This window comes from Drosophila gunungcola, unplaced genomic scaffold (assembly GCF_025200985.1).
Source record: "Drosophila gunungcola strain Sukarami unplaced genomic scaffold, Dgunungcola_SK_2 000180F, whole genome shotgun sequence".
Taxonomy (NCBI): domain Eukaryota; kingdom Metazoa; phylum Arthropoda; class Insecta; order Diptera; family Drosophilidae; genus Drosophila; species Drosophila gunungcola.
In genome coordinates, this window is record NW_026453341.1 from 45,653 (window position 1) to 68,097 (window position 22,445).

At 45.4% G+C, this 22,445-nt stretch overlaps 1 long non-coding RNA gene across 2 annotated transcripts in view; it reads left to right on the forward strand.

The window, feature by feature from the left end:
* Nucleotides 1-22,445, forward strand: part of LOC128265932 (uncharacterized) — a 62,110-nt gene that overhangs the window by 34,198 nt on the left and 5,467 nt on the right. The window lies entirely within an intron of this gene.

Consider the following 22,445-nt stretch of genomic DNA (forward strand, 5'->3'; position numbering starts at 1 on the left):
CCCAGTCGGTGAGCGGGTCGCAAGGGTGGGCGCAAATGGAGAACGCTGACCGTCAATTCTCCTGCGAGATCCTGACAAGGTGCTCTTATGGCAAAGGTTTGGTCGTCCGTCGAGGGTTTCTGGCGGTGCTTCCCTGTTGTTTTCGCTGTCGGTCTCCAGCTCAAACTCTGTCAGGTATTAGGTGATGGACCGCGAGATACGCCTTGACCCAGAACTTCCACCTCGACAACAATTGCGCTGAGGGATGTCGGCTTAGGGTCGAAGTTTGGGTGCTTCGGGATGACGCGTCTTTTTGGCGGCCCTTCTCGGCATTTGGGGATGGATGGATTATGAGAGTCAACGGGTGTTTGGGGTTCTCGGGTGTTCCGACTGGGTAGGTACACCATGTTTCGAGCTGCGTACTCCAGTGTGAGACTCGATGCTGGCTTTCAGTGCCGGGCGTGGCAGTGGTCCGGGTTCGGAACCTCCGAAAGTAATCTTGGTATCCTTATTACCACGGACTGGGCGGCGATGCACATGAATGCCACATAACCTCGGGTGACCGTCACAAGGGTCACGCCTAGTCCATTGGAATTCGTCCTTCGGCTCCCCTGACCGTCGTTCCTTGGAAAAACCCGGGGATTTCCTCGAGCTCATAGGAAGATTTATGGGGTGAAGTCGGCTTATAGGATCGTCTAGTTTCACCGGGTGGGGATCCACTACCCTACCTTTTCGAATTCACGACCGGGTGCAGCTAACAATGGACCCGTTAATTTTAGCCTATTACACGGTATTTATATATAACGGTTCTGAAAGACACTATGCCGATACTTGGCAGACTTAAGGGTGTTACACACAGTAAGTTCGGAGATATAAATTTCGGAACGATGAAAAAGCCGTTGTATTTACGGGCCAGTTTGGCAACGAATCCCCCGGCCGCTCTTGATAAGAGATGTCGAAATAGCCGAACCCGATTCCCAAGCGTTGGTCTCCATTCGCTTCCTTTAAGGTTGTAGTGCCTTGCTTGGTCTAGAGATGTTCTATGAAGATTCGACCGCACGATGTAGTTGTCCCAGAGGCCGATATCATCCCACACTGGAATTGACAATTTCCCAGCGCTGCCCTGATACCGAAACGTAAAAAAACGCGTCCTTGGGTGCATTTTAGATTCTGTTTCACAGAAAGAAACTGTCCCAATTAAATTTTTAATATTTATAATAGGCTTATACCGGCAGGATCCTACATCCGAAAATGTTTAAAATATTCAAGGTATTGGTGGTGGTGAAAAAAAAAAATTTCAGTTGTTCCCTAGTGAAAAGAATTGTTTAATATAAAACGTTTCTTTCGTTATTTTTTTAACGTCATTTGTATGCTATAAAATTGGTTCTATCTCTACTTTCTGACAGTGATTTTTGGCCGTTTTAATCTCCCAGATATTTCTTGATCCTGACTTTGTTGAGGGACTCTTAGATCTATCATTACAACAAATTTTTTATTCCGGATAGCGAAAGCCTTGCTCACGAAATCATCTCACCTCGGGCCGTGTTGAGGTGTCACTCGGACCGTTCCGGAAGTCAGTCAGCTTGACCCGGGTACCGGCGCACCGCACAGTGGTCGGTTACATAGGCCATTAATATAAAAATCAAAGTCTAAATTTTGACTTTAGATGTACCAATTCTTATTTATAATTGGTCTAGCTATTTGAACTTATTCATATTTTTGTTTTGCTCGACCTGTCCACTTCAAAAATAGCATCGAAAGAGATATGAGATATGATATTCAGTGGGTATTTCAGCGTAAGCATCGTGCAAGGGAAGCTTTCCTTAAAAAATTGTTGAAGCTTATGAAACCGTCAAAATTTTGACTTTAAATGTACCAATTCCAGCCAAAGGCGGGTCTCATGGTGAGCACGAGGGCTGATGAGTTCAAGAGGATGCCGCCACAATAGGCATGACCCCAAGAACGCAAGAAAGCATTTTGAAGCGTCTGGCCACAATACCCATCACCATAGGCCTGAAAATTCAGGAGGACATTACTTTAGCAAAGGCAGTTATCCCCGACATTGACACTACAAAAGTCGCCTTCAACACAAATAAACGGGAGAGATCAATAGAGGCTGTGCAGCCCTCCAGCAAGAAGGCCAAGACTACAAACCGGGGCCCTTAATCTAAATCTTTGCAGAGGTCGTGAAGGATCGAAAAATAATCGGGTGGGTTCTCAGGAGCCAATGGGGATTGATCCGGAAGGCCTACACGGGCCTTGGGTAATGGGTAACAAAATCTGTGGACATAAAACCCCCAATACACAAAAAAGTTCCCGGAAAGATCCATTGTTTTTTTCTTTGGTTTTCTGCTTCTGTTTGGCTCTGTTGGTTAACGCTTCCTTCTAACTCAAATATGGCGCATCTACGCATTTTCCTTTCATTAATAAAATTCATCCGACGGCTATTAGTTTTACAGTGTTCAGAGGCATTCCGTGCAGCCACATTGCTATCTCGGAGTTTGCTTTATCTCTCTATTGCTATACCGTTGCACGGATATAAGAAGCTAAGGTGAACGAGTTGTTCCTCCACCATCTTGGTCTGCTTCAAGCCAGAAATTGCTGCCTTGCCTTCCCCAAATTCCTATCGGCCGATTAGTCTCCTATTCACTTTTTCCAAGATTTTTGAGCGAATCATGCTTGATATATGCTTAGCTGTAGCTGGGTTTGATGAATCGCTTCTGGACCACCAGTAGTCGTAGTCGCCAGTTGTGCTGTTGAGCAAGTGTACAGAGTAGTAAATCATGTACAGGGTGTTTCGGAAAATCGCAAATACTGCTCAGCTGGCTTTCTTGATGTTCGACAGACCTTTGACAAAGTTTAGCAAGAGGGTATATTTTACAAACTTATGCCACTTTTGCCTGAGGTATTATGGGAGCTAATCGTGTCATTCTTGGATAAAAGGGAGTTTGCTGTAGGTATCCATGGACATCGTTCTGGACTACGTCCCATTCGTGCAGAAGTCCCACAAGAAAGCGGCCTTGGACTGGTCTTATACACAGTTTATTTCCAAGCCTAGTCGCTCGCGGTACACACTTGGCAACTTTTGCAGATTACACTGAATTTCTTGCAACTGCTAGTACCCTATCGACTTCCTTCAGACATTCTTAAATAATTTAATGAGTGGAACATAGCACTGAACTGAAGCACGTTACATTTGTTCTACCTTAATTGGAATAGACTTGAGCATGAAGAATCTGCTGGCCGTGCACACATCGTCGACTGCTGATGCCACCACCGCCCCTTTAACTCGATAGTGCGCATTGCTTTCACAATGCGAGCCTGCGGCAACTGCCTCTCGATAGATAGATTGATTGATCTTTTTGAAAAGACCTGTTCCGTGCAGTTAGTTTATCGGTTATGTTGTTCGCGGTAACGAGGCGGTAACGGTGCTCACCCTCCGTTTACGTGCCTCTTACGGATTTTGCCTTTGTGTGTGCTCGTTACCAACGATATGCACGCTTTTAAACCCTAATGTTTATGTTTGTGTGCTTTCTTGCTTTCTTCACCTCCGGTACTGTGCGCCTTTAATACGACGGACTCTCTGTGGCTGCTCCTCCGCGCATTTGGTCTTTAGCTGGCTTATGAGACTTATTATTTGTAATGGCCCTTCCTATATAGGGACCGATATTGCTGCGATACCTTCTCGTTCCTTGAACAAATGGTGCAGATTTTACGCCGCCTTCTCCATATTGCGCCTGAACAGCTCGAAGAGCTGCTAGCTCTGAGAAGTTGTGGGATCGTTCCAGCAAATTTATTTTGGGTGATTGCCTTTGACCAAAAGATTACGCTAAGCTTGTGTTAGGATCGTAAGGGTTTTATTTGTCTCTGTTGATAATTGTTTACATCCTTGATGCAAGTCCAATCCGCAGTGCATCTAGAGAGGCTTTAGCACTTCCAATTGAAAGCACAATATATATAATTTGTTGCAGAGAACCGGAAAGAATAACTTTTAAATTCCATTTCATTTCAATATAAACGTTTTCTACTAATTAAATCTTAACTTATTTAATATTTTCAACAGTCTCCTTAAATATAGCCTCGCGGCTCTTCCGTTACTGCTGCTCTTCGTCGTCGCTCCTCATCTGCTCGTCGTTGGCTGCTTGCTGGTGTCAGAATCGTGGCGGCTCCACCGAGACTCTGGATGTTATGCGAACCTCACTGTTGGGGCCGGCAAGGTGTATCTCCTAGCAAGTAGAAGTAGGAATCCTTAAACTCGATTTAACCACGACCTAGCACTCGTTGTATCCTCAGCATTGTTGACTTAACGTCATTCGGCGTCTCGACTTTGCGATTTTGATCATGGCACTCGGCACTTGATTAACTTGAGGTTATAGTTTTTTATAAATCTTTATAACACAAATTTTTAGATAACTTTCATCACACGAGCATTCCCCAGGGAGTGATCTCCGGACTCAGATAGGACTAGCGCTAGTTTCGTCTGCACATCACCGCAGACTCATCAGCTATCTCTGGGTACAGCGGCTAAATTTCGAAAACTTCTCTTAGGATCAGATCAGAAGCTTTGCAATTTTTGCCGTTGTCGTACACTTTGGGTTCTTGAGTGTAAAAAGTTTCCTTTTACCATTAGACTTTTCTGCCCTCGCCGTGTGAGCATCCAAAGTTTAGCTTGGTACCATGAGTTCACGTTTTGCTCGGGTCCAAGGAACAAATGGGGAGGATTTCCAGGAACCAATGGGGATCGATACGGAAGGCCGTTCCACGGGTATCTCCGTAATTTCACCCGCTTCACCCCAATGTGACCTACAGACGGGTGAAATGTGGTGAAAACGGATAAAAGGACACGACAAACGTCGTGCTCCTGCTAAGCTCCCAGATTCTAGAGCCCCTAGCAGCGCTACAGAACGTTGTGAACTACGGGCTCAAGAAGACAAAGCTCCCGATATATGATACGGACAAACTGGCGGCCTGTTAACCGGCAAAGAACTTGTGCGGCACACTTAAGCCGGCACCCAGAGCAGACTTTCAGACTTACCAGAAAAGATGGAGGCCTAATCAATCACTTCAAATGATGCAGGTCCAGCAAATTAACTTGCCCCATTTATAGGCAGCCACAGATGCCCGCCTGATATAGTGGGTAACAAAATCTGTGAACTTAAAACTCCCAGATACAGAATTTCTACAACAAAAATAAGGACAAGCCAAGAACCTGATTTTTTATTAAGTCTCACCTTTATGCCACATCCAAGAATAGAAGGGAAGTTTTGGACATTACCTATCCTCTGAGACTCTGATTGACCAAATCGGTGATTGGAAGGATATGGGATGATCACTTCTTCTCCGACCACCGACACATAGAATTCACTAATAGCACATGGCATTTCCAATCCCCGCGAAAATAAACAATCTTTTGAAAACCGACTCGGGTTTCCACACAAATCCATGGCCACTAACCTAAGGACCCCACCTCCATTTGCCAGGGAAAAACTAAAGAAGAATGTCGACATCGTCACATACACCTGCAAGGAACCCTTAAAAAAAAACAAGCAAGTAATTTTACAATTATAAAGACACCTACTTCCCAAAAGCTGTGAGACCGTCACATACATCTTCTAAAGATTTCAGACTGATAGGTCTATCCTCATTCCTATTAAAAGCCCTGGAACTGGCTATACACAGCAATAGTCAGACCAATCCTTCTGTAAGGGATCATCGTTTGGTGGAACTCCATTACAAGAAAAGAAACCGGCTAAATTACTCAAAATTCAAAAAAGCGTTGAACTCTGCATCAGTGGCGCGTTCCGCACGAACCCCACTGACGCCCAAGATACCAATCGGAACATTTATCCTGGACTTGCAAGCAGGACCAACGAGCTACTCTTCCATCCTACAGACCTTTAACAACTTACCCAGCACAACTGACTATGTCACTCCCTTTCTAAGCTTCACAAAACTATAAAAGGTTTTTATCCCATCAAGCTAGCTACTTCTAAAACAGACTGTTACTAGTCTCTCTGAACGCAAATGGGACTCAATCACCAAGCTTACATGCCCCGAAGTTACAAAGAACAAGGGCACTTGCACTAAGAAATAGGATTCCTTTTTTAGAAACTAAACGGATTTTGAATTTTTTCCAAATGTATTTCTATAAATTTTAACGTTTTTGATTTGCCTGATATTTTTTTACCACACTATATCTGTAACAAAATTTTATATTGCCCGCATCGCAAAACTTTTCCGTGGATGGATTCACAAAAAAAATAATTTTTTCACAACGGCAATCAATGTAACCAGAGCTAAAAACAGGGCAAACGATAGCGAACCCGTTATGCAGGGTAGAACGAAAGGGCGTTGTTCAGATTCGTGCCCATAAAGGTGTACGGACCGAGTTGTACATTGGAAACGTTCGCAATAATTGACGAGGGATCAAGCTGCACTCTGATCGAAACGAATGTAGCAAAAAAGTTGGGTATGGATGGCCCTTCAGACAAGCGGTGCCTACAGTGCACACGAGAAATATCTCTAACGGAAGTTGAATGACAACGCATAAATTTAACGATCTCACAAAGCTTCGACGCAGAAGCACAAAATGTGAGAACCGTCCAGAACCTGGATTCACTGATTTCACATTCGCACTACACGTACAAATACACAGATCCAGTCGCTCCTTCAAGAAAAGCGGCGACTTCGCCGAGACTGCCAGGCACACCTCTCCCCAGCCACTAAACAAAGGTTTAAAGAAGCTTGTCGGAAGTTGTATAAAGCTTTACTAACTGAAAAGAATCAGACTCAACGTGCCTATATAGCGCATCTTTCGCCCACCAGCAACAAATTTCCACTCTGGAGAACGCACCCAAACATTAAACCACCAATTAAACCCGATTTTCCAATTCGATCACTAACAGGTGGGGAGCCAACATATTCGCCTCTTACTTAAAAAATGTCTTCCAACCTCATCCGCCGACAAACCAATTCACTTTACCAAACATCTCACTAGCGGAGCTTTCCTCCACAATAATTCTTGGAACAAGCACAATCATAAAAGCCATTGCAGAACAGATGAATCTAAAAAAAAGCCCCTGGCCATGATTTAATTTCACCTAAAATGATAACTGAATTGCCTCTATGGACAGTCAAAAGCATAACCACCATATTTAACTCAATTCTTAAAGGGGGCTATTTTCCCACACAATGGAAAAAGGGTGTTATTACAATGCTCCTAAACCAGGCAAAGACAAATCCCAATCCTCCTTCCGTGCCTATCAAAGCTATTTGAAAAACTGCTTTTGTGCCACCTCAGAACACACCTCCAAAACGACAGAGCGATCCCCTGAATCAGTTCGGCTTCAGGGAAAAGCATGGAACTACCGAACAGGTAAGACGCATAACAGCTGAAATACGCACAGCGTTTGAATGCAGGGAATACTGCAGTGCCTTATTCCTAGACTTATCTCAAGTTTTCGACCGCGTTTAAATTGACGGTCTGGTTCATAAAATCAAGACTGTCCTACCACAAAACACCCACAAATTACTTGAATCTTAACTTAAGGACAGAGTATTTACAGTCAGATGCAAACATTTCTTCTCAACCAACCACAAAATCGAAGCTGGAGTACCCAAAGAAAGTGTACTCGGTCCGATCTTGTCTTTTACACGGCTGACATGCCCACAAGCAGTCAGACAACTCTATCCACCTTTGCTGATGACACAGCTAATCAGTCGTTCAAAATGTTCAAACAGCAACAGCGTAATAAAAAAACCACCTGGGGGCCGTAGAAAAATGGCTAGCAGATTGGCGCATACAAGTCAATGAACAAAAATGCAAACATATTACGTTTAAACTCAATCAAGCAATTTGCCCACCACTGGCCCGATCCGGCTCGTTCCGACTTATATACTGCCTGCAATAGAAAGACAACTTTTGTGAAAGTTTCTTGCAGATATCTTTAAAACTGAGAGACTAGTTTGCGTAGAAACGGACGGACAGACGGACAAAATTCTTATTAGAAGCAGAAGATCACTGGACAGTAAAGGAGCTACACCCGCACACTCTGGAGAGGATAAACGCTTACGAGTTAAAGGAGACGACTTATCAAGACTGGCAAGTGGGAGAAGCAGCGAGGTACTCTGATGTATGTCATGCCATTTTTAAGCAATAATTGCCGTACGTTTTCGGTACCTGTATGATGTACACAACGTGATTATGCGGATGAAATAAATCTTCTTCGTTAAGGAACCTTCGTAAGAAGGAAGAGCTCAATCTATAAAATTTCGCCGTATCTGGAGGTGCTGAGAATACGCGGACGGATCGATCGAATTCGCGGTGTGCATATGAACGTGAAAAGACCAGTAATTCTACCCATTGGACACAAAGTGTCCTTATTTTCACCGCAAGTTTTACCACCAACTAACCGAAATTGTAGACAATGAAATCACGCCCCGGGACTAAGAGCCAGAGTTTTGAGCCCTAGCGAATGCTTGCCAGAGATGTCGCAATAAAAAGCGGCACCGGAGATGGGAGATAATCCTCCAGAAAGACTTGCTATTAATGAGCCACCTTTCACTAACACTGGTATCGATATTTTTGGACCATTCGAGTTGAACGTTCAAATGTAAGAGCCGTCCACTTATGCTAATCCTTCACCGAGAAAATTTGAGAACGAAAAAACCAAGGCAAATCTTCTCTATTTTAGTATTTTTACTTCTCACTTTATTCTTGAAATCGAGGAGAAATTGTTCATTTTGTTCTAGATTTCTCTAACAGAGAAGAAAATATCTTGAATTCGAGAATAAAAGACCTTAAACTCGAGAAGAAATTAGTCTAAAATGTAAACAAAATTGAAAGAGATAAAAATTGGGAGAGAAGTTCTCTCTCAAATTTTTCGGAAAGTTACCGAAGTATACTTCGGGTCTCGTCTTTTCCCTTTAAAATTTTCGGCCGCGGCGCAGGGTAGTTTTGTCTTTGATTGATTGAGTGTTGAAAAGTGGAAGCATGGAGACGGAGACAATAGGTGACCGGTTGTTTGACCTATTGGTCTCGTTTGATTTGTTGGAGACCCAGCGATACTTGCACGGTAAGAAATTAATATTTTATAATATGAAAACTAAGTTTATAACTATTATTATAATATAATAAATAAATAATATTTTATATAATAATTTTCATTTTATTTAAGAAAACGTGATTGTATTAATATATTTGTGAACAAAATAAACGTGTTTCGACTGCTTAAATTTACTATTTAACACGTGCTTTAGTAAAACGAATGATTTAACACGAGTTGTAAAATAGCAATTTACTGCAAGTCACGCTTCTGCAGTTCATGTAAGTATGTGTTTTTTTTACTCAATCAAGGTATGAGTCTTTAAGTTGTAATATTTATGAAACCTTAATAAGTTTAATCTTAAAAATTTTTGTATTTATTCACTTAAATTGATACCCAATAACCTGAGACTAATATTAATTATAATTAAAAATTTTTCATAGAGCTTGAATTCAATTTTAAGTGGAACGACTTCTGGAAAAGAACTTCTAGCATGTAAAGAACTGACTGAAAAGCAAAGAGACATTCTCATAAATATTAATATTGAGGAAAACAAAAACAATAACATCAACCTTCAAGTAAGAAGTTTTCCAAATTTGTTGGACGAGCTCTTCGGGTTTTTCACACCTCTTTTCATACTTACATATGTCTTAAATAATGATAAGAAAACTATAAGATTACAATATATAGATTTATTATTTCAAAAAAATATAAAATATATAATATAAAAACAACAATAAAAGAGTAAAATAAAAACCAAAAACAATTTTTAAAAATTTTTGGGATTTGGAATTTTTACTGAACAATAAACCGTTCTCAACAGTCTCGATTTCAGTATTTCCGTGCTCAATAGTGAGCCAAGAACGGATTTACTGAAATCAAAAAGACATTTTCTTAGATCGAGACTGCGCTAGTTTCGTCTGCACATCACCGCAGACTCATCAGCTATCTCGGGGTACAGCGGCTAAGCCTCGAAAACTTCTCTTAGGATCAGATCGGAATGGAATCAATGGAATCTTTTTAAAATATTGGGCAATAAAATATTACAATCTCTAAGAGTAACGCTACTCAAGCCGGTGACCCTATTATCAAATAATGATAAAGAGAAAGAAGAAATACTGTTTACATTCCAAGACGATCCAATACAAATTGGTCACACAGGCATAGCTAGAACAACAAAAAAAGGTATTATTATTGGAAAAACATGACAAGAGATAAATCAAAGTATATAAGAAAATGCCTCAAATGCCAAAAATCAAAAACAGCGAAACACACAAAGACCCCATTGACTATCACTGAAACACCACAAATGGCTTTCGACAGGGTAATTGTGAATACGATCGGTCCACTACCCAAATCTGAACAAGGAAATGAATATGCAGTAAAATATCTTGTAGCAATACCAATACCGAATAAAAGTGCAAATACAGTAGCAAAAGCTATATTTGAAGAGTTTATTTATTTATAGAAAAATTATGAAAAAATTTGAATATCAAAAACATAACTTCTACCGCACATCATCATCAGACTGTAGGTAACGTGGAGCGAAAGCACAGAACATTTAATGAGTTCATCCAATCATACATCTCAGTTGACAAAACAGATTGGGACGTGTGGCTCAAATACTTCGTGTATTGTTTTAATACAACCCAATCTATGGCACATGACTATTGCTCATATGAGTTAGTTTTTGGTAAAACTTCAAATTTAATAGTATAGATAAGATAAAACCCCTATATAATATGGAAGCATTTAAGAAAGCTAGATTAATGTCAGAAGCTAATAAGCAAAAACAAAAAATAAGCTATGACAAAAATACTTTAGATTTTGATTTAAAAATAGGAGATCAGGTTTTATTGAAAAAATAAAACGGGCATAAGCTTGACTTTAAATATATTGGACCCTATAAGGTTGAAAGCATAGAAGAAAATGATAGCATAGTAATTTCAAATAATAAAAATAAAAAACAAACAGTTCATAAGGATAGGTTAAAGAATTTTCATTCATAATTTTAAACTAAATAAATAGCAATGGTCTGATCAAGGAGTCGAGGGCAACAAGGTAAAACGGTAAACAACGAACCTTGGACCCGGGCAAAGCGGAGACACCGTGGACTAACGGTACCACGCTGGACATTGGACCCTCACACGGCAAGGGCAACAGGGTCGAACGGTAAATTGGCGGACTTCGGACCCGCACAAAGAGGACGCAGGACACTTTTTCGCGAGAGTGGGGCCGGCAGGTGACGTCACGCGCAAGTCGTTTTCCACGTACCGGAGGCCAAAAATCCACCGGGCTGGACCTTCGGGCGAGGCCAAGCCGGGTAGAATTTGTCGGACGTGGGGGGATCGAAGGGAAAAGGATGGCGGTATGATCGACCAGTCGGAAATGGTGTCCGCGCGCAGGTTACACGCACTACGAGGAGGAATGCTAGGGTACTAGACCAGACGGGCCGGGTGTCCGCGTGCCAGTCGCATGCGCTACGAGGAGGAAAGCTAGGTTACTAGACCAGACGGGCCGGGTGTCCGCGTGCCGGTACGAGGAGGGAATCTAAGATACTAGACCAAACGGGACGGGTGTCCACGTGCAGGTCTCAATACTACTATGAGGGAGGCTAAGATACTAGACCAGACGGGACGGGTGTCCACGTGCGGGTCTTTATTTTTCTACTATCCTCCTCCGAGTCCGCTACACCGTCTTTGCTTAACGGGGAGGAATTTTATGTACACTTACCTCAAAACACTGATCAGCCCACTTATTCACTGGTCGCGTGCCGTCACGCGGTCGAGGAGTTACTCGGATTACACGGAAAATTACTGCGGGAGACACGTCCGCCCCGTCTTACCATTCCGATACAAGAGACCGCTCGCCTGATCGGTGTATGACACCCTTTCCCACGCTCCCTTTTTCTCGCTTTCGGGATTTCTAGTATATTCCTTAATTTCTAGTATTTTCTATTACTCACTAAATATCGGCTGGCGTTGCCACTCGGGTTTGGAACTTAACTACGGCTTAATATTCGGTTTCAACTTAATATTTATTATTACACCTATAACCTTACATACTACTAACTTAATATTTATTATTCATGATAAGTCGCTTACACCTATAACCTTACATACTACCAAAATTTGTATTATACACCGTCTAGGTGTGTAGATAATCTGGCCGAAGTGTCCACGCCCTGCAGATCTTGCTGCGGCGATGTTTGGAAGCATCGGCGGAATAGTGGCCTTTTTCCCTCGTCGTCTTCGCTGTCTGAGATCAACTCGAATTCCGCTAGGTATACGGGATCCGGGGAGTCCGACGTTATGACCTTGGGTTCGCACCTGGGTGCGGGGAGTCCTGCTGCCTGTACTGGTTCTACATCCCGCAACCGACCTTGGTTAGACGGAGAGGTCTGAGTACTCCGGCTAGACAGTTTCGCCTTCTTGACCCGCTCCACGGCTGGGGATGTCTTGACCCCTTGAGAAATCGAAACGGGGGACAGCACAGTCCGTAGGGGCGGGGTCCTCGGTTGTCCTGCCCTCTCGCCGGCTGCCTTCTCGACGTCAACGTCGAGATCTGCCACTCTGCATTTTCCAACGCCGGGGGCAGAGGTGGAGATGGCGGTTCGTCGACGTAGGGTCCCTCTGCAAGCAACCCCGGGACTTTGATCACCACCGAGCGGACGTCGATACGCATAAGCGATACGTGTCCAGCGTACCGGCAGACCTGGTCTTTGGACGTGTGATGATACGAATGCTCCACGTGCGGGAATCTTGGAGGACTTGGTCTTGGGTAACCCGGATGGCCAGACCGAGGGTCACGTCGGGTCCACCGGTAATCATCCTCCGAGGTGGGCCGTCGGGACTCCGTATAATACGGCTCCCCTGGTTGTCCTCCGTTGGGGTAACCGCTGGCCCCCGGAACGTGGGGGCCTGCTGAATAGCTCCGAATCCCGGTCACTGGCGTCATCTTCGTCGACTTCCAGGCGGTAGGAAGCTGATTGGGGCGACGTCGGCTGATAATATTGCCGCGACCCGTCGGGTCGGGGGCTCCACAAGCCTCCGCGGAGTCCTGCGAACCGGAAACCGGAAACCGTCGTCTGTCTCCACCGATCTACCGTCTGCCTCGCCGTCCGACGTGAGGAACTCCTCCTCCATTGCTTCGTCGCCTCTGTCACCGTAATCCATCTCCATGTGGAAGGCCTCCGTGTCGTTGGAGTCGTCCGACAACACAATTACTTCATCCATCTGAAACGGTAAACTAAACTTCTTATTGCCCCACCTTTTCGAGCTCCCTACCTGACGGTGTAGCTAACAAAGGACTCGGTCTTAATCTGTTACAATGGTTATACAACGGTTATTCAACTGGTTATACAATGGTTATACAGTGGTTATACAGCGGTTATACAATGGTTATTGGCGGCTTATACAGTGGTTATACAATGGTTATTAGACTAGTTGTTAGACTATTCGGCGGCTGTATGCCGCTTACTGTATCGCGTTGCTCGGTCCGGTAATACTATCGTCGATCCTATCTGGAGTGGCTCCTGCGTAGTATGGTTTGAGCTGGGATATGTTGGCGCCGTCGATCTCCGGGGCGCTGCAGGCGTACCAAGTTCGGAGATGTGAACTTCGTAACGGTGTAAGGGCCGTCATACTTGGCAGCAAGTTTGGCGGCGAATCCCTCGGCTGCTTTCGATAGGAGATGCTGTCGCAGCCAGACTTGACTGCCGAGCATGGGTCTCCATTGTCGCCTTCGTAGGTTACAATGTTTCGCCTGGTCTTGAGACGCTCGCTGAAGATTCGCTCGTACGATGTCGAAGATTCCTTTGAGGTGAGACGCCTTGTCTTCAGGACTTGTATGCACGACCGCCGATCCGGGGGTGCGTTCATCATACAGCATCGCAGGCAAGCGTGGTTCCCGTCCTTGAGTTAGGAACGCGGGGCTATACCCCGTCGAATCCGATATACTGCTACCCACGAACTCTGGTCGCCTTCCAACAGCTGGGATATCAGCGTCATCACAGTGCGGTTGGTCCTTTCTGTGGGATTCTCCTGTGGACAATATGGAGCCGTGTACTGGATTTCTACGCCGAGTTTGGTGAAATAGTCCTTTGGGACCCGGCTTGTGAATTGGGTACTATTGTCGCATACGAACTTCCGGGGAATGCCCACTCGTGCAAGTATGCGTTCCCAAAACGCATTCTGCACTTGAGCTACCGTGGCTTTCCGGAGTGGGATCAGTTCTACCCATTTCGAGAATACGTCGTGAAACACCAGAAGCATAGTATTTCCTTGTTTCGACCGGGGTAGTGGACCTACAAAGTCCGCACAGAGAATGTCGAAAGGTTCACTGACGACCAGGGTTAGCATCTTACCTGCCGCTTTGGTTTGTTCCGTTTAAACTTTTGACAAGATTCACAATGGCGAACATGGCGTTTCGCGTCGCGATACATACCGGGCCAGAAATACCTCTGGGTCAGACGCGTGATCGTTTTTTCGGACTCCCAGGTGTCCTGCTGTCGGAGAATCGTGGCACTCACGTAAGACGCGGCCTCTACGGGAAGTGGGAACACAGAGCTTCCACGGGAAGTAGTCCATATCGTCAGCTCGGTAGCCCATGTTCCTATAGAGCTGGTCGTTTTCGATCATTTAGTCGGCGAACTTCTCGGGTTTCTCCTGTATTTGGTCTTTCATCCTTTTGATCCAGTCGCAGTGGTCTTCGAGTTCGACAGCGCCTTGCAGTACCTCACAGGGCTGTCGAGAAAGTGTGTCGGTCACGACGTTCAATTTCCCTCGTCGAATTGGAATTGCTGCAATTCTAGCGCCCAACGCGCTATTCGGCCGGAAGGGCTCTCAATAGAATTTAGCCACTTGAGAGCTACATGGTCAGTAACGACCTCGAATCGGTACCCGTCCAGGTAGCACCGCATCTTCCTGATTGGCCAGACACTCTTTCTCCGTGGTAGTGTAGTTCTGTTCCGCAGGGCTTAGCGATGACCTTTTCTTGACTTTCGGAGCCCTGTGATAAGCCGACGTCACTCGCGTCTGTTTGCAAAATGAACTTCTGGTCGAAATCCAGAAAGCCTAATACGGGAGCAGTAGTCAGGCATCTTTTAATTTCTACCAAGGCGGCTTGCTGTTCTGGTCCCCAGGTCCACTTCCGTCCTTTCTTTTTGGTAGCGCAGTCATCGGTTGTAAGATAGTCGCAAAATTAGGGACAAATCGCCGATACCATGAAGCCATCCCGATCCATTGACGGAGTTCCTTTAGGTTAGAGGGGGCCTTTAACCCGTTGATCGCAGACACCTTCTCGGGATCCGTCTGAATTCCGTCGCTACTGATGACGTGGCCGTCATCCAAATTCTTTGGATTTATCTTTAAATTCACCGCCCGCAATCTGTGGAAAACTTCCGAGAGATGAGTGAAGTGCTGTTCTTCTGTCGCGCTTATGACAATAATATCGTCTAGGTAAGCGAAGGCGACCGGTTCCATCTCCACACCGATTACACTATCCAGAGCGCGTTGAAACGTGGCACTGGCAGAATGCAGCCCGAAGGGCATGACCTTCCATTAGTACAATCCTCTCCCAGGAACCGTGAATGCTCTATATTGGCGACTATCCCTAGCCATGGGAATTTGCAAATATCCGTGCTTCAAGTCCAACGTGGAGATATATTGGGCGTGGCGTAATTTCTTCAGAATGTGATTGATTCTCGGGACTTGGTACGCGTCGGGCACTGAGTGTGTGTTTAACTGACGGTAGTCTACACACATGGGCCAATCGCCAGTCTTCTTCTTGACCAATACGATGGAGCGCTGTGCGGCTTCTGGACGGTTCGATTGCCCCGTCACGGAGCAGGTCGTGTACTTGGGCATCGATGACATGTTGCATCGCGGGGTTCCGGGGATAATACCTTTGTTTTACGGGCTTGTCGTCGCGCATGACGATAGTGTGCTCGGCGACGTGAGACACCCCATGCAGATGAAGCTTTTTTGCTCTGTCGCTGCTCGTCGTTTTTTACCGTCACCATCCTAATGGGCGCGCCGGCGTCGATGTTCGGGGTCGTAGCTCGCTTAGGAATAGGACTGGGTGCCTCTGCTTCTTCTGGCCTGGCAGTTCCCAAATGGACCCCAACCTCAACAGGGCGTACCGTTTCCTCCTGGCTGCCTCGCGTCTTAATAAGTACTGGCTGTAAGAGAGGGTCTCCTACCGCTTGGGATTCATATTGCAATTCGAGGGTAGCTCGTCCACATCGCACCTGAGTTCCCGCTACTTTGAGGAAGTCCCCCAAGTATTATACGATCTAACATGGTGGTCATGTTGCTGCTCCGTTCGTCTCCGCCGCACCCGGGTTCCGGCGGAGGCGTTCCCCGTTTCCCGACACATTTCGACGGCAACAGTCTATAGTTAAAACTCCTGGTCGCCCACAGTCCCAACAGAAATCCCGACGTGGGTTGGGGCAGTTCCTTTGGAGATGTCCGTTCTCCCCACAGCGATTACAAGCCCGCCGTATGTCCACTCGAGAGGTTCCTTACCCGATCATCTGGTGGGTCACGTGTCCTATCTGCGTTGTATTCACCGGATTCCGGAATGGGTTCGGCGATCGGCGAAGTTGAGGTTCTTCTTGGTTCCTGTCCATGGTTGCTCTTGGCTAGCGTCGAGTCGTCTCGAGTTGTTTGACACTCTCATATTCTGTGGCCATATGGGTCAACTGTGTCAAAGTCACGAATTCACTGCGTTTAATATACAGTCGGTATTCTGGAGCCATATTTTCGTATGCAATTCTTCCTCTTCTCGATAACCGGCTTGCTGCATCTTGGTTCTGAGTTCGATTAAGTAGGTCTTGAAAGGCTCTCCTCTACGCTGCACGTGGGTCTCATCTTCCAACCGCTCGAAATCGAGGTGGTAGGAAGAAGTCGAGGAATTCCCTGCTGAAAGTTCCCCATGAGGCCGACTGTAGGTGGCTCGTGCGAAACCACCGTGCCGCTCCAAGATCTCGGACATAGCGCGGGGTACGTTCTCTGGATTTATCCTGTACGTCGTCATCGTTTCCTCGAGCGCGGAGATGAGAGTCAACGGATCCAAACGCCCATCGAACCGCAAATTCCATTTATGCATCTTCTCGGGGAGCAGATGTTGAGTGGGAGCCGTGCTGCTCCGTGTGTCTCGTCCTTGTAGATCGGCAGGTAAGCGGGCGTCTACCGGTGGCATCCAGGTACCGAGCGTCGATCCTGGGTGAATCCCTCGATGGCGGGCTGGAGTTCCGATCGATGTAGCTCCGGAAGTCATGGGAATGGTGAGGGATTCCGTGAGTTGCCCCGTCTCACCGTTCCTTCCTGAAGGATTCGGGCTTGGGGCCCGGCTGCTATATTGCTCCTGGAACTGAGGCAGTCGGTCCCACACACTCTGTGGAAACGACCCTGTGTTGACGAGGCTGTCGAATGCCTTCCTGGTCTGCTCGACGGTACCGTCGGCTTTTAACCAAACTCCAGGGCGAGAGAGCTGAGTTCGTCTTTTCGGCGAGCGTATATCCAGCGGACTCCTATGCCTGGATTCTTAAAAAAATCGGCTTCTTCGTACTCAGCGTCGGATTCCTTGGGGTTACTCATTGATTGTTGTCCTCTTCGATTTAGTTTGCTGTTAACTTCCATCTCAAGTCTTCTAGGTCCTTCCGGCGTCCGCGTACCGGTACGAGGAGGGAATCTAAGATACTAGACCAAACGGGACGGGTGTCCACGTGCAGGTCTCAAAGCTACTGATCGACTACGAATAAAAAGAATCACAAACGGGGGTTTCACTTTTTTCTTCTTCTCTTTATTTTTTTCTAGATTATTTTTATTTAACTACTATCCTCCTCCGAGTCCGCTACACCGTCTTTGCTTAAGGGGGAGGAATTTTATGTACACTAACCTCAAAACACTGATCAGTCCACTTATTAACTGGTCGCGTGCCGTCGCGCGGTCGAGGCGTTACTCGGATTACACGGAAAATTACTGCGGGAGACACGTCCGCCCCGTCTTACCATTCCGATACAAGAGACCGCTCGCCTGATCGGTGTATGACACCCTTTCCCACGCTCCCTTTTCTCGCTTTCGGGATTTCTAGTATATTCCTTAATTTCTAGTATTTTCTATTACTCACTAAATATCGGTTGGCGTTGCCACTCGGGTTTGGAACTTAACTACGGCTTAATATTCGGTTTCAACTTAATATTTATTATCCATTATGCGTCGCTTACACCTATAACCTTACATACTACTAACTTAATATTTATTATTCATGATAAGTCGCTTACACCTATAACCTTACTACCAAAAATTGTATCGTACACCGTCTAGGTGTGTACGTTACTTTTTTGCTTTCTTCACCTCCGGTACTGTGCGCCTTTAATACGACGGACTCTCTGTGGCTGCTCCTCCCCGCATTTGGTCTTTAGCTGGCTTATGAGACTTATTATTTGTAATGGCCCTTCCTATCTAGGGACCGATATTGCTGCGATACTTTCTCGTTCCTTGGACAGATGGTGCTCCTGAGCCTAGACCGTGTTTTGAATATTCGCGCGCCAGATTTTGCGCCGCCTTCTCCATATTCCGCCTGAACAGCTCGAATAGCTGCTAGCTCTGAGAAGTTTTGGGATCGTTCCAGCAAATTTATATTGGGGGATTGCCTTTGACCAAAAGATTACGCTAAGGTTGTGTTGGGATCGTAAGGGTTTTATTTGTCTCTGTTGATAATTGTTTACATCCTTGATGCAAGTCCAATCCGCAGTGCATCCAGATTGGCTTTATCACCTTCATTTGTAAGCACAATATATATAATTCTGTTGCAGAAAACCGGAAAGAATAACTTTTAAATTCAATTTCATTTCAATATAAACGTTTTCTACTAATTAAATCTTAACTTTTTAAAAGTCTCCTTAAATATAGCCTCGCGGCTCTTCCGTTACTGCTGCTCTTCGTCGTCGCTTCCATCTCTGTACTCTGCGGTGTCGCTGCTCGTCGTTGACTGCTTGCTGGTGTCAGAATCGTGGCGGCTCCACCAAAACTCTGGATGTTATGCGAACCTCACTGTTGGGGCCGGGAAGGTGTATCTCCTAGAAAGGAGAAGTAGGAATCCTTAAACTCGATTTAACCACGACCTAGCACTAGTTATAAATCTTTATAACACAAATTTTTAGATAACTTTCATCACAAGAGCATTCCCAAGGGAGTGTCTGCACATCACCGCAGACTCATCAGCTATCTCTGGGTACAGCGGCTAAACTTCGAAAACTTCTCTTAGGATCAGATCGAAGCTTTACAATTTTTGCCGTTGCCGTACACTTTGGGATCTTGAGTGTATGAAAGTTTCCTTTTACCATTGGACTTTTCTGCCCTCGCCGTGTGAGGATCCAAAGTCCAGCTTGGTACCGTGAGTTCACGTTTTGCTCGGGTCCAAGGTCTATTGTTTACCGTATTGTTTACGTCTATTGGCTGCCCAGATTTTGCACATTTCCCTTTTTTTTCGGAAACGTAAGGAAAGTGGTGAATTCCCCACCTCTAATGTTCTTTTATTTAAATTCCCGGCCACTGTTCCCCGAGATCCCCAGACAGTTTCCCGAAAGACTTCAACTTTCCCAGACTATTCCCAATTAGAATTTCCCAAGCCAGCGGCTTGTGCTGCGTTAGCCTTTCCTCAGTTCCCCGACAGTGCCCCGAAAGATTTTAACTTTCCCAAAACTGCATCTCGTTCCCCAGACAGTTCCCCGAAAGACTTCAACTTTCCCAAAACTGTTTGTCGTTCCCCAGAATGAACGGAGAATGCGTGGATGGCAACCGATCGGGGCACAGGCTTCGGAAAACGAAAGCCCTTCTTATACGCAGGGCTGCTGTGAATAAGCGTGAAACTCCGAAGGATTGACAACCGCTAATGACTGAAAGACAGTAATGCAAATAAGCGTTACAGTCAGCGGGTATCTAAAGCGTAGCATTACCGACGTTGTGCCCCTCCTCCTAAACACTTGCCTACCACTATCCTTTTCCGCCAACAATCATCTCACCACGGGCCGGGCTAAGGTGTCACTCGGACCGTGCCGGAAGTCAGACTGGCTGGGGCCCGAGCTATCAAATATCCTAGTCTCAGACAAGGGGCGACCGTTTGTTCTAGTTCGGCCTTTCCCGGGAAGAGCAGAGCTCTAAAGAAATCAAAAACAAGAGACCGGCACTCTTCAAAAGTCGGAAGGCCTTGTTTAGAACGCTTCACTTCTTAGCGCCACACCCCCACCAGCCAAGGCCAACGGCACACCGGGACCGGCAGGTGGCTTTCAAAGGTAACGGGACGGCTGACAAGCCCTCCACGTACTTGGAACAGCCAAGGGCGGGTTTCATTGTGAGCACGAGGACGAAAGAGTTTATGAGGTCGCAAATAATTGGCGACGTGAACAGTAACGACGATAGCGGGAGGATTTCCAGGAACCAATGGGGATCGATACGGAAGGCCTTTCCACGAATATCTCCGATATTTCAACCGCTTCACCCCAATGTGTTATACAGACGGGTGAAATGTGGTGAAAACGAATAAAAGCGAAAAGAACACAATTAACGTCATGCTCCTGCTAAGCTCCCAGAGTCTAGAGCCCCTCGCAGCCCTATAGAAAGTTGTGAACTACGGGCTCAAGAAGACCAAGCTTCCGATATATGATACGGACAAACTGGCGGCCTGTCAACCGGTAAAGAACTTGTGCGGCACACTTAAGCCGGCACCCAGAGCAGACTTTCAGACTTACCAGAGAAGATGGAGGCCTAAACAATCACTTCATATGATGCAGGTCCAGCAAATTAACTTGCACCATTTAAAGGCAGCCACAGATGGCCGCCTGATATAGTGGGTAACAAAATCTGTGGACTTTAAACCCCCAGATATAGAATTATTACAACAAAGGTAAGGACAAACCAAGAACCTGATTCTTTATTAAGTCGCACCTTTATTCGACTTTAAACATCCATACACGACATCCAAGAATAGAAGGGAAGTTTTGGACAATACATATCCTCTGAGACTCTGATTGACCAAATCGGTGATTGGAGGGTTATTGGATGACCACTCCTTCTCCGACCACCGATACATAGAATTATATATCCTCTGAAACTCTGATTGACCAAATCGGTGATTGGAGGGTTATGGGATGTCCACTCCTTCTCCGCGAAAATAAACAATCTTTGAAAACCAACTCGGTTTTCTACACAAATCCATGGCTATTAACCTAAGGACCCCACCTCCATTTTCCCGGGAAAAACTACAGAAGAAAGTCGACATCGTCACATACTCCTGCAAGGAACCCTTAAAAAAACGAGCAAGTAATTTTACAACTATAAAAGACAACTTTTTCCCAAAAGCTGTGAGACCGTCACAAACATCTTCTAAAGATTTTAGACTGATAAGTCTATCCTCATTCCTATTAAAAACCCTGGAACTCCGCAATAATTGACGAGGGATCAGGCTGCACTCTGATCGAAACGAATGTAGCAAAAAAGGTGGGTATCGATGGCCCTTCAGACAAGCTCTACCTACGGTGGACACGAGAAATATCTCAAACGGAGGTTGAATCAAAACGCATAAATTTAACGACCTCACAAAGTTAAAAGAAAGTGTATATTGCCCGCATATGAATTCAAAAAACGCATCGCAGATAGCAACAAGGCAAGCCATTAGTAAGGACTTGCCTTGCTATTCTGGAAATCCAGTCTACCGAAAGGTGTGGATTTAGCGAGCGAGAAAGTCTTATAGGTTGCAAAAATGTTTGAAAGGTGCAGATATGGAAGTTTTTGATGACTGTCTATTCAAAGTAGCAAACTGCGCGAGCAAGGTGATGTCAATAAATTATGGCAACGACGACAGACAACGAGAGAGGAAGTTTAGAGTTCTTCCTATGGTTCAAAGCGACATCAGTTCTTTGCCTTCATGTAGAAAGTGCACTGGCACCCAGAAAGATAGCAGAGCATTTCACGCCTTAAGAGTGCCCGATAGATGGAGTTTTAGAAAGGAGAGAAGATTGTGCTGGAGATGCTTTGGAAGACATTGCAGACATCGCAAAACTTTTCCGTGGATGAATTTACAAAAAAAAATTATATTGGTGTTGTACATTGGAAACGTTCGCAATAATTGACGAGGGATCAGGCTGCACTCTGATCGAAACGTATGTAGCAAAAAAGTTGGTTATCGATGGCCCTGTGCCTACGATGGAAGTTGAAAAAAAACTCATAAATTTAACGATCTCACAAAGCTTCGACGCAGATCAGTTTAAGCTGCATAATGTGAGAACCATCCAGAACCTGGATTCTACACTGATATTACATTCGCATCTCGAGAAACTACCCATTTGTACGTACAAGGACCCATTTGTACGTACTCATCGGAGTAGGCTCGGATGGTCTATTTATGGCCGTAACGGTG